Source organism: Leuciscus leuciscus (genome assembly GCF_965113295.1).
Source record: "Leuciscus leuciscus genome assembly, chromosome: 15".
NCBI classification, from domain to species: Eukaryota; Metazoa; Chordata; class Actinopteri; order Cypriniformes; family Leuciscidae; genus Leuciscus; species Leuciscus leuciscus.
The window spans coordinates 41480777-41494550 of NC_138739.1; positions in this window are offsets into that span (position 1 = coordinate 41480777).

The following is a 13774-nucleotide window of genomic DNA, read 5'->3' on the forward strand; positions in this document are numbered from 1 at the left end:
GAAAGTTACATTCAACTATCTCAAAACCAAAGCAGGGTTCAAAACCTGTCTAGATGAGTTAGGGTTAGGGTGTGGTCCACTTTTTGAACTTAATAAGCTATCCATAAAATCACATCTTAGTAAGATATGTCGACATTTGAACCAACATTTGATTCCGTCTGTGTACTTGTCAAGACTGTTCTGGGTTTGAGTTTTTGAGTGAATTTACACGGTTTCCTGCTCATGTTTTCTTTGTCTTAGTTCATTAGTTGCCATGGTTTTTGATTTGCCCACCTGTGTCTTGTTAATGATCTTGTACGTTTACATGACAACGATATGCTTAAAATGGAGAAGTTTTTCCTTTGAGTTTTCCGTGCACAGACGACTCCGTTGTCAAAACGATCCCAGTTCACACGGATCCGCGGAAACAACTAAAAACACTGTATTCTGCTGCCAGGCCAGTATAACACTATAGACTGAACACGTAATACGTATGTTCATGACGTCATCGTCTTCAGAGATTCGCGTTTTTCTTGTTTATACGGAGACCCGTTTTCAAAAGTTTGTGTTTTCAGGCGCCCAAAACACTGTTGTCGTGTAGATGAACGGCCAAAACGCATTAAAAAGTATTACGTTTTTTGTTGAAAACGGTGTCATGTAAACAGCCTCTAATTCATTGGTTGCCATGGTTTTTGATTTGCCCTCCACCTGTGTCTTGTTAATGATCTCGTTTAGTCCCTCTGTATTATAGCCCTGTGTTTGTGTATTCTCTCTCAGATCTCGTCAAAGTATAGCAGTTGTTCTGTTAACCGTGTTTTTGTTTCATGAGAAGTATTTTCTGAGTTTTGTTTTCATTTAAACTGCTTGCGAACAGATCCAGCCGTTTATATTCAACCCGTTGCTGGCAGTACTATTATAATAATATAAAAAATATATTATATAATATAATATTACACTATTATATATAATTAAAAATATAATAATAATAAAATAAATATAATAAAACATTTAATAATAATAATAAAAAAAAATTAATGAAGTAATAAGCCACTCAGGGCTGAATATCTCAGAGATGAAGTGTCTGCACAGCACATATACAATGACCTTTTGTACTTTGTTGATTCATTGAATAGTTTAAATTAAAACTCAGCAAATAGTAGCACACTAAACTCAGCAGTGCAGTTGCTTTCACAGCAAGACATGCCATGCAGTTAATCCATATGTCCGACATAGTCTAAATTGTTATTGAAGCATCTGAGTTCACTAAAGTCCTAATTTAAAGACACACTTGGCCTGAAGACTGCGACACACACACACACACACACACACACACACACACACACACACACACACACACACACACACACACACACACACACACACACACACACACACACACACACACACACACACACACACACACACACACACACACACCACTCCTGCTGTGTGACCCTCCTACAGCCGGCCGGTCCCACCACACATTCACAGTCACGGCCCGCCCCTCCTTCTGCCTGCGCTGTGCATTCCTGCTCATGTATTGGCCAGTTCACCACTGGTGTTATAGAGGACATTCCCAGTCGACACATTCAGCTGTCATTGCGGAGCGGCAAAATGCTGAATCTGGCAAGAGTTTTGCAGAACAACATGTGTGTACTCTAAGAAGAAAAGATTCTATATGGAACGTCAGGCGCTTCATTTTAGGGTTCCATCATGGGATCATTTTATGGATTTAGTTTGAATTAATGTTGTTTTTATTTTGATAACATTTTGATGAATGAAACACTGTATCACTAGAAAATAATAATAATTAATAACCAGTTAAAGATGAAAGTATATTTTTGGTATGAAGGGTTCTTTCAAATTGAGTTAAGAACTCTTGGGTTCTATAAAGAACTCAATTGAAAAACATTTTTCTAAGAGTGTACACAATTGTAATTTAATAATAATAATAATAATAATAATTTTCGCAATTCTGTAATGTAACTGCAAAGTAGATAAAGAGACCGTATTAAAGTGGGACCATGTAAATAAATAAAAAATCATTAATTTAGAATTTCTATTCCTATTCATGCCCTGGTATATAGAAAACATTTTTCTCATGTGAGCACACATGTTTATCTTATAATGCCTTAAAAAAACTTTATAAAAAATATATTGTCATTAAATATATAAAAAATAAATATTGTCCATAAAATTGGAATCCATTGATTGTTTAAGTGAGTAAATTATAAATGAAGAATTGCAACAGGGGCCATAAAATAATAAGTTATAATAAAAGTAAAATGAATGTTGTGTGTTATGATAACATGTTTATGGGTAATTCATGCTGTAAAGGTACACTGTGTAACCTTTGGCCCTCTAGCGGTTAAAAATCAAAACTGCATGCATTTTGGAGAAGAACATTGTTTTGGTTGTGCTTCGGCCCAGCGTGACTGCGGATGAATATGGTTCTTTCTCATATCTACAAAACGAGAGATTATCCTCCTGCTCATAAAACATTCACTGCTAGACTTTAGAGATATACTGTAACCAGTAAAGCTGAAGACGTTACTGTAGCTTTACCCATTAATAGACACGCTACTTCATAACAAATAGATTCAAGCTCAGCGCTGCAACAACCATAATGAGATGAGCCTTCACAATAGATAATGCTTTTTAATGCTTGACCTGTTGAGAAATAAAAAGGCAGAGTCGCTTTTACATTTCAAATCCCTCAGTTCTCGCTATCTCCTAAAGCCAAGTCGATGTTGATTCTTGTTTTATTACGAGCTCTATCGCTTTCTCTTTTTGCCAGCCGACTCTCCTCTGTTCGACGTTTGTTTAAACCAAGCGGCAACCGTCTCTCTCTTGAATCCAACACTGAAGTGACTTAAACTGCAGTTCATCGACTGGCCACTAGAGACCGGCTGCAAAAGAGAGTCAATCCCATAGACTCCCATGTTAAAATGGCCAACTTTACAGCAGAAAAATATATGTTTACAGCCTGGTACAAAAAGTGGTTTTGGTCTACATATCTAATTTTGCCCTTAATGACGACTGTGAGGGGGGTGAATATTTTTATAACTCATGCGTTTAAATTATATTAAGCCTTAAAGTTCTGCATAATTAAGGGTGTGGCCACTTGAGTGACAGGTGGATTGCCGCTGCTTCACTACTAGCCGTTTGTCTGCTGTCTGTTAGCGTCACGTCACCTCAGCTAATCCTCCTCGCTGCACATTTACGTTTATCCGTGAGTGACGCTGCCAAGATGGCGACGGCCGGCTCCGCCCACTTTGGGCTTCAAAAATGCCCTTCAGAAACACTACGGCAGACGTCACTGACACTACGTCCATATTTGTTTACAGTCTATGGTTTAAACGGGTGATTCTCCGGAGTTTGGAGATTTAGCGGCTCCATGTCAACCTTTCTCACTCGTTGTGACAACTAACCTCTGCCACTCACACACCAGACAAGCGGCAAAGCAGCCGGAGCAACTTTTCTGTATAACAGACGAGACACGCACAGGTGAGTGACGTATGAACACAATTTCCTGGGAAAACTAGGTTTAAAATATAAACACTTATAATAGGGCTGCTATTGTGAATCAGGGTAAGACAAAAACACATTTTGGAAGAAGGATTGATGATGTATTGACAAAATTTTGTTCATTTTGAGCAAAAAAGTTACAAAGTTACGTACCTATTAAACATTTAAATACAATCCCTGTTTGCTTGACTGTTTATAGATCTGTAAAAAGTACAAAAAGGGCAGATTTTGTGTTCATATTTGTCCAATTGTCTGATAACCTTATCTTTTTTTTTTCTTTGTTTTTCTTTTTTTTATAATGACGCACAATTCATACTTAGTGACTCCCCCTATATCTGTGTTCATATCTGTTACTGGAAGTATAACTGCGTCTGTCCAAACACACGTCTGGAATTCATTCTTAACTAGCTTGTTGAGTAATATCTGACGTGAGCGTACTATCATTAGATACAGGTAATATACAGTCATATACTCTGAAGTGTGCACATCAGCCCCCGATAAGAGTCTTAACGGTTAATTTTTAGCAGTTTTAAAGCAACGTGCACTGCAAGATATGACTGAGTTTTGTTTGGGTAAGAGGTTAACTATTTTCAGGCCCTTCTGAAGGTTTATAAACACAGTAAATCTGGGGTGAGCAGAGGTTTACAGCGCTTCTCTTCTCAAATGCACACTTTTCCACTCCACGCTGTTTACTCTTTAGCTATATGGCTTGTGCTGAAAGTTTAGGGTCAAGTCAGATTGAGTCTGAGTTCAGTTTATATGAGATTTCTCCTGCCCATCTTTCCTGCACTCTTGGAAAAAAAGGTACAGTGCAGTTATATATAAAACCCTAGGGCTGACTCAATTTAAAAATAACCTCTTTGCCTTTATTATGGCAAAATACGTTCATTTTCAGTGGTTATTTCAGTTTTTTCCCCCGAGTGTACGAGCGGTTTAATTCATAACATTTAATTCAGATTAAAAATTAATTAATTTTTAATCAATTAAAACTACATCCATATTCCATAAAATTATCCCCTGATGGAACCCCTAAAGGTTCTATATATGAAGAGCCTGACGGAACCCTTTAAGGTTCCATATAGAACCTTTTCTTCTTCTAAGATAGGTAGAAAATCGAGTGCTTCCCTACTACAGTATCTACAGTAGGTGAAAAACACTACGCCAACAGAGTAGTATGTCCGAATACACAGTAGACAAAAAGTCTCCGGATGATCTACTTCTTCCAGTGAGATCCTGAAGTCGATGGACACTTTACTATCCCATGAGGCCACGGGAGGGGATTTATGAATGGAGGTGAAGAGACACAACTGACGCAACATGACAGGTCATACACACACACGATCATACACATCTTACTGTGACCAGAATATGACCTAATAAACTCTTTCTTTAGGTCTCCTCGATTTCATCTCAAATCACAGGAGGTAAAAACACACCGGCAAAACATTTCACAAACGTATTGATCGCTGGTTACATCACTGCCAGGATGAATTCAACAAAGGACTCATTGAACAGACAAAACCTGAAGAGTTAATCATCAACTAGTGTATTTGGTTAAGCATTAGATGTGTCTCTCACGGCACATCCAGATCGATACTCTCGCTGGACGGGGATTCAACTACAGTGTTTGTATGCATGTTAGCTGCCGTATTGTATTGAATGTAACTTTTTAAAACTATATATTTTTTAAAAACTATACATGCATATAATATAATTTTAATAAAATTAAGAGATAAAAAACATTTTAAAAAACAGTTTCTATAGACATTTTATTAAAGTATAGTTTAGTTTACCTTGCTTGTCAGTACATTCAGCGGGACACTTTAACCTTATTTAAGAGAAAATAGAAGTAATTATGAATGTATACATATAAAGACATACCTTAAGTCTGACTTAAAAACACTCTAAAGTTAAGCTAATTCTATAATATAAATTTAAACTATGATACATTTTCATTTAGTGTCTGAAAACATTATATTCAGTTCACATTTAGTACATTATTTTAAAGTGTATATACTGTAGTAAATACTCCAACACTTTATTTTAGGATCCAGTTCTCACTATCACTATTTGCTACTGGCTGCTTATTATCATGCATATTACTAGGATATTGGCTGTTTATTAGTACTTATAAAGCACATATTAATGCCTCATTCTGCATGATCATATTCTACATCCCTTAATCCACTAGATACCTAAACTTAACAACTACCTTACTAACTATTTACTATTAATAAGCAGTAATTAGGAGTTTATTGAGGAAAAAGTCTTAGTTAATAGTGAGAATTAAACCCTAAACTAAAGTGTGACCAATTAAAAGTGTGCAAGTGTACTTCTTTTTCACAAAAGGAATCCAGTCAATGATAAACTAAGGAAAACATTGTTTTAAATGCCAAAGCCCATGTTAAGCTCCTGTTGGCAAAAAAGCGGGAATTTCCTTCCTGTCCACTACAGACAAATGCCCCGTGTCACTTCCTGTGCAAGTGCTGACACGTTCCTGGCCCTGTGGAGAGAAAGCAGCTCAACTGAAGGATCAAACGGACAAATATTAAGCAAGAAAAACAAAGCCTCAAGCTCGCATTAGCATCAGTAACTGTAAATCCTCCAGACGCAGTTTGATTGAGAAACGCATAATTCTAACTCATGATAGAAAATAAATTACATAATGCATCAATGCATTGTTCTGATAGTCTCCATCACATCTTTATGCCAAAAGTCTAAAGTCTGCAGGTAATAACCCAGGACTGTGGGCTCTAAATAGCATCCTATCCCAGCGTCAGCATGGAGAAGTGAAAGATCACATGGGTGGAGGAGGGGATCAGCAAACAACACTATCTAGTGTAAGCACAGTACCTGGCACCACACGGCACCCACAGACACAAGTAATCACCACACCATTATTCACAGCTAGAAATATCACCACATCAAACCAGTATAGATAGTGTTTTTGTGCTTTGTGCTAAGAGTAATACTTGTCTTGTCTGAAAAACACTAATAACATAAGAGAGTAATGAAGAAGAGCTACAAAATAACTGTAAATGCTGAATTCGATTTTTATCTTATTAAAAAATAAGATAAATCTTATAAATCTTATCTTATAAATCTAATCCCCAACTAGTGAATGATGACGTAGTTTGGAGAATACTCTAAAATAATGTTTTTTAATTAAAATTCATTTTAAAAGTTATTTTGCATTATACACATGTGAGAAAATTCAGTATTCTCCTCATCCATCAATAAATGTATGACCTTTATCCTTTTGTATAATTACTATCATATTTAGTTTGTTACTCTGGACTATTATTTAATGCATGTACTCATATTTATCAATGAACATTCACCTTTGTACCATAAGGTTGTTCCAGAGGCCCTGTCCATAAGTGTATTTCTGTCTATTTAATTACTGAATCTTGTATATGTATCCCTTTTATCCTTAGTGTCTTGGTAATATGAGGAAATGTACAGAATTGAAACCCACAAGCTTTGTGTTGCCAGCCCAGTTACTGGTCAGCTCATATACTGTATAATTGTATTAGCTGTAGCTGGGAGTCACTGTGGCTTAGCTCAATGGAAGTGTAGGATATAAAGCTAGTGAACATCAGGATGGGTTTCCATTTTAAATATATAAATATAGTTAAAAAATTGAGGTATGAGAATTATTTTGGCATAGACTATGACTAGACTATGGCATTAAAAGTTGAACTAACAGATAAGGCGACTTTAGAGAGTGTACAAGGAGAACATCAGAGGACCTAAAACAGAGCCTTGAGTCACACCATACTTTACTTATGTTAGGTTTAACATATCTATTTACACTAAGTGCTAGCAAACTGACTGGTAGGAAGCAATTTAGGCTAATTTCCATTTATAATTATGACAACATAATTCTCCAGACGGTACAGTAGAATGTCTTAATCACTAGGGTCTAAGAGTACTAGCAGAGATTCAACCATGATTGTCATTTATAACTCTAAAAAATGTGTGTTGTGGTTTCCTTTCTAATGTTTTTAATCTCCTTTGTGTAGAAATTCCCTCCTATTTCTTTTTTTTGTACATATATCCTTGAAAACTATAATGAAATGCTCAGTGATTTCTGATGGGAAAGTTCTCAAGAATACTGAAAGATGTCATTCTGTGACCAAATGATGAGACAGAGAGAAAACATTATTTTCTAAAGCACTGTTTAAACTGGTGCGTTGTGAAAAATGGTTCACAGGTCTTTTGATAGGGCCAAAAAAACACAAAACAAAAACAATGCGAAATGCAAATGCTACTAACCATCCCATTGCAAATCAAGTTTATTAGCAAAATGTACAGACTTTCAGCTGTTTGCAATGAACAAATCAAACTAAAGTAATTGAAATAGCTCAACACAACAAATGTTTCAAGTGGTTTCCCCAAATTTAACTGAAAATGCAACTTTCATTTACAATCTGCAGTCTCAAAATGCAACGGAGGTTGAATAATTAAGTTGGCTTGAAAAAGCCAACTTACTGAAATCCTATTTAAACTTAGTATTATTATTACATATATACATCTATCTATCTATCTATCTATCTATCTATCTATCTATCTATCTATCTATCTATCTATCTATCTATCTATCTATCTATCTATCTATCTATCTATCTATCTATCTATCTATCTATCTAATATTTCTTTTTCTTTTTTTCCAACTATTCTTTCTTTCCAACTAATCTATCTATCAAACTTTAAACTACTTTAAACTTCAAAATACTTCAAACTTCTTCAAACTCTCTGGTCCGGCTTTCTATCTATCTTTCTATCTATCTATTTATCTACTATTTCTAATCTGTCTATCTATCTAGATTGTTCTATCTATCTATCTATCTATCTATCTATCTATCTATCTATCTATCTATCTATCTATCTATCTATCTATCTATCTATCATTTATGTATCTTTCTAACTAATCTTTCTTTTTCTTTCTAACTAATCTTTTTCTTTTTGTAACTATTCTTTCTTTCCAACTAAACTTTAAACTTCAAACTACTTTAAACTTCTTCAAACTTTCTGGTCCGGCTTTCTCAAGGCAACTTAAAGTTTGTCTCAACAAACGTTTTTTTCTAATTTTGATTACAACTGTAATTGACCGTTTGCAAAGACCCGCCCCCTTTAGTCTTTGCGCCGCTCTCACGCCACACACCATGTTCTCAACTTTCAAATTTGGTCATTTATTAATGAAATTTAAACAATAAATACCGTTTTGTGTTTCTTTAATGTGTCTGACCTTCTAAAGCTGCTCGTGAACCGATCATCTCTTCCTTCTAGTTAATTTATAGCATCAAATAAACATGAATGAACATCAGAAGGAATGTTGTTTTAACCGTGGAAAGACGTCAGTACACACCGTTTTTCATGTTCAAATCCTCCAACATTAATCTACTAACTCTCCTGACTGCTTTGTCGGACAAAAATGGCGGATTTGGCGGATTATGATTGGTCAGATCGCCTGTCAGTCAAACTCCCTGCGAAGGGTCAAGTGTGCATAGTTAGGAATAGCAAAATAAATGAAATAATACATTTTAAAAATGAACATTTTCACTAATTCAAATCATGTTAAAATAAATGTGTACTCAGACTAATTAATGGTGCTTATATCAATGATATTAAGATTTAACGTTTGTTTTGTGGTAAGCATGACAAATGTACAATTAACAAATTACATGAACTCACCCTCAACTTGGACACTAGATAAATCAACAAGCATACAATAATGTTTAATAATTATGGTGATCATAAATGGGTTGGTCTAATGTTTTACTAGCATCATAACTGATAATAGTGGGAAAAGTTCTGTGTGTTTATGTGTGTCTCTTTATATCAGTTTCTATATGACTCTCTATGTATATTTTCTCAGACAACAAAGTAAATGTACAGGCCAAAATACATTTATCTCCTCTAATAATGTGGTGTGTTGTGTCTGGTTCTCATTAACAGAACTTTGAAGTTCCTCTTTTTACGAAATGCATTTGGCTTCCACAGCGTATGAAAAAATTTCTCAGTGATTTTTGCCCATACAATGAAAGTCAGTGGGGTCCAAAAGAACATTTGACCCCACTGACTTTAATATCACAGACAAAAACTTTTTTTATATATCTTTTGTTGTGTAAAGTAATTCAGGTTTACAACGACGTGAAGATGAGTAAATGATGACAGAATTTTCTTTGGGTGAATTTGGGAACCCGTTCAGGTTCAGAGTAAAAAGAGAGTGATTTGATGTTGGGTATGTATCGATGATATAATCATGGGAGTTTTGTTTCAGTGCATACTTAAAATGTGCGTCACCTGTGTCCACTGTCCCAAGTATCTGAACTATCATGGTAACTGTTGCTCTGGGCAACACACGAGTGTTTTAATAATGCACATTGATCTTTCCATTGACTTCTATTGACTTCCCTCCCACCTCTGATAAGAGTTTAGCTAAAGAGAAGTCCTTTGGACCTGTCACTCTTATCATTGGCCATTGAAGAAGACACACCCTTAAAATGGGGAATGAGAAAACTTCTGTGTGCAGGTTTGATGACGAGATGTGTGAAGTTCAGATTGTGACGCCATGATACAATCTATGAAATAAACTTTTATAGGCCATACTAACTTATTCTTATATGATGGTATAATGTCATCAGGATTCTTTATTTAGATTCACAAAGGGGTCAAAGGAAGCATTCGACAAGACTAGAGTCATATAGTCATACATATTTCATATTTTATAGCAAATGCATGTTTTCTTAAAGCAATTAGCTCCAACAGCAATGATTTTTTTTTTAAGTTGTAATAAACACATATGGACTTATTACGCATTTATAAACTAAACGTTGGTAATAATAGTCTTCATCAGCTCAAGAAACAATTGCTCCGAGAAGTATTATAACATTATCATTTTCTCATGATCCAGCATGATGGATGATGGTTCATTTTCAAACTAAAGCTATCCCATAATGCCTCTCTGTATCCTTTTCATGTATACTGTAAAAAAAAAAAAAAAAAAAAAAGGCAGCTGTGGTTGCCAGAGATTGGCCGTAAAAATAAGGTAGCAGCATTTCAGGTTTTACAGACTTAACTTAAATTTACAGTAAAAAAACCTATTTCATTATCAGATATATTGTTAATTTACCGACATATGGAAGTACTAATATCAGTTTTGTACCATTGTAATACACTGACAACCACCAATCACAGCGGTGATGAGAGTCACATGATCAATCAAAGCTCATCACAAGCAGCTTTTCCACAAGAAAGTTAATAGTAATATAAAGAAGCTGCACAGTGTCATTCACACAAGCACTAAACACCATCATAACACACATGAAAAATAAAAAATAAATATGCAATAAACATTCATTTAACAACATAAAACCCTAATGTACATAACTGATTAGAAAAAAACTAAGAAAAACTATGAAGAAACAGTTATTTCAACAAAAATACATCAAATGTGAGGTATCAGGCAGGGAATTGTGGGAATGTCAATTTACGGGTTTTCACTGTAAATTATACAGTGATTCATTTTTCACGCCCAAAACCTGTAAATGTAACGGTATTTTACTGTAAAATGTATGGTTAGATCACAGCTATTCACGGTATATAGTACGGAAACTTTCTGTTGACCAATTAAGAGTTTTTCACTGTAGCATTTTTATCGTTACACCACAAACACTGCATTCTGGGCACAATGCTGTCATTAAACAGCTCATTGTTTTAACATGAACTTGAAAGATTGTGCTGAGAGGAATGAGGAGTGAAAGAGGAAACTCCCACAGAAGCAATGCAGCGACCCTGGGAAGTGAGCCAGCCCTGCGCTGAACACTGGACACTGGGTGTGGATCACTGTTGTTCACCCTGACCAGAGGATATATTTAAAACAGGCACTTCAGCCAAAACATGCGTCATGAAGGGTCTTCCTCACACACTCGCAGTGCACAAGATCCTCCTTAAAGACTCAATACATGCAGGACGTTTTGCTTTTAAAGCGCGACGTTTTGAAGGGTGGTAAGGACATTTTCTGAATGGACTTAAGTATGCAATGAATACTTAAGTCAGTCTGGTTTAAGATTCTTAATTGTCATCAACTTTTGTCCATTTCCTGGATGTTCAATAAATGCTCACCTTTTGATGATTATTGTTGTCTGTGTTGTTACTCATGTCATTTTGTGTGTGAATTTAATTTCCAACTTATTTGGGGTTTATTTTAACCCAGCAATACTGTCATTTTTAAACAATAGTTGTTGGGTCAAACATTGAACTCAATGGGTTTGTCCATATTTGACCCAGCGCTTGGGTTGCCAATATGACCCGAATTAGGCTGTTTTTAACCCAGTATTTTTAGAGTGTGAAGAACATTTCATCCATGGAAACTTTATATTCCACAAAAGGTTCTTTATAGTGGAAAAAAGTTCAAATGTTTTTCACAAAAAAAAAAACCTTGAACATGAAATGGTTCCTTTATGGCATTTCCTGCGCAAACCTTTAGCTTTGTTAGCGCAGAGACTTCACACTGGAAACTATAAAACTTAAACTAAACATATTCTTTATTGGCCTGTAAAGTCAAAAGTCAACATTTGTCCAGAACTAATGCTCTATGAAGGCTGTCTAAGACATTTATAGCGTCACAAGTGTTTTAACTCTGTCTGAGACTTGGTCAAGGAACTACAAGTATGCAAGATCAACAGTAGAAATGAAAATATTTCTGTCGTGGCCTCACATTTTCTCTCACGTCTAGTGTTTGCAAGTCCAAATTCTGTCCTTGGTGTGTATAAATGTAGAAAAGTCTTGCTTGTTAGCCGATTCTGAGCCTCAGAAGTGAGAAAATGTCTTTAGAATTGACAAAGTCACAGAGAAACTTCTGTAATTATGACTGACTACTGTCGTTTATGGATAGTTGACATCTTCGTGTCACATAGGTTGCCTCAAAGTGTGGCAATACCATGCGCACAATGAAGTTATCAGATAATACCATCGTACAACTATAAAACAATAATAGCAGAATTGGACACAACCAAAAAATGTGGAAGTACAGGGTAAGAAAAATCATAGTAACAGCTAAAAGGATGTGGTAAACTTTTATACCCTTGAAAAATAAGTTAAAGTTAAAGTTAAAAAAGAGAACTTATTATGGAAATAATAAACTTTAAAGGAACATATTACGTTGAACAGAATGTAATGATTTGAGACACTAATAGCATGTTATTTGCAATTAACTGAAAATGTAAAGTAGTTTGAATTTAGATTAAATGCAAATAGCTGAAATTTAGTGGGTTTTCTTGACTTAAGTAGGACTCACATCTTTATATGTAATTTCATAATTACTTCTAATGTCTTTGAAATGTGGTTTAAGTTGCTGCTGAATGTACTGACAGGCATTTATGATAAACTAAAATACACCTTAATTTAATTTCTGTTTAAAACTTGTCAGTCATAAATATATTTGTAATTACACATTTGTAATGAAGCAGTTATTAATATTGAATTATTTGTAATATCAAATAACAGACAACAGTTAAAATTATAACCAAGTTTACATGTGCTTTGGTATGTTATCAACAAAATAAGTGTACTTCTTTAAAGCATGATTATTGAAACAGGATTTAAAATGTACTTAAGTAACACTTTTAATGTGACATTATTACACTGCTAAAAATGCTTTTCTTACTGAGTATTTCTGTCTTGTTTCCAGTCCGAAATTTCTAAAAATTCTTAAATCAAGAAGCATATACTAGAGAAGTAAAATGACATAAGATATTATATCTTGTTTTCTAAAAAAAAGAAAAGAAAAAAGTAACACTTTATTTCGATAGTCCACTTTAGACATTCTATTAACTATGAGACAACTACATGCTCACTTACTCTCATTAGATTATTAATAGACTGTCTGCTTAATATCTGCTAACTCTTTATTTTGATGGTTCCCCAACAGATATTATACTGACTATAAGTAACTTGGAAACTACAAGTCAACTTATTCTCCTAACACCTAACCATAACCATAACCTAACAGTCTAAAAATACTCTAATGAGAGTTAGTTAACATGTAGTTGCAAAGTCTCTTATGTTAATAGAATGTCTAAGTGGACTATCGAAATAAAGTGTAACCATAAAAAAAAAAAGTGAGTTTTTGCTTAAAACAAGCAAAATTATCTGCCAATGGGGTAAGAAAGATAATCTTAATTCAAATGGAAAACAAGAAAAATTATCGGAATTCAAATGGAAAACAAGAAAAATGATCGTAATTCAAATGGAAAACAAG